This window comes from Nestor notabilis, unplaced genomic scaffold, assembly GCF_000696875.1.
Source record: "Nestor notabilis isolate BGI_N333 unplaced genomic scaffold, ASM69687v1 scaffold314, whole genome shotgun sequence".
In the NCBI taxonomy this organism is placed as follows: domain Eukaryota; kingdom Metazoa; phylum Chordata; class Aves; order Psittaciformes; family Psittacidae; genus Nestor; species Nestor notabilis.
The window spans coordinates 1-274 of record NW_009926631.1 but is presented as its reverse complement, the minus strand read 5'-3'; positions in this window follow the sequence as shown (position 1 = coordinate 274).

The following is a 274-nucleotide window of genomic DNA, read 5'->3' as shown; positions in this document are numbered from 1 at the left end:
TTATCTCTAAATGGGAGAGACATCAATTTGATGGATGGACCACTCAGTGGATAAAGAACTGGCCGGATGGCTGCACACACAGAGTTGCGGTAAACAGCTCAATGTCCACATGGAGACCAGTAACGAGTGGTGTTCCTCAGAGATCGGTGTTGGGACCTGTCTTGTTCAACATCTTTGTCAGTGACATGTATAGTGGGATTGATGCGCCCTCAGAAGTTTGCCGACCACACCAAGCTGTGTGGTTCGGTTGATAACGCTGGAGGGAAGGGATGCC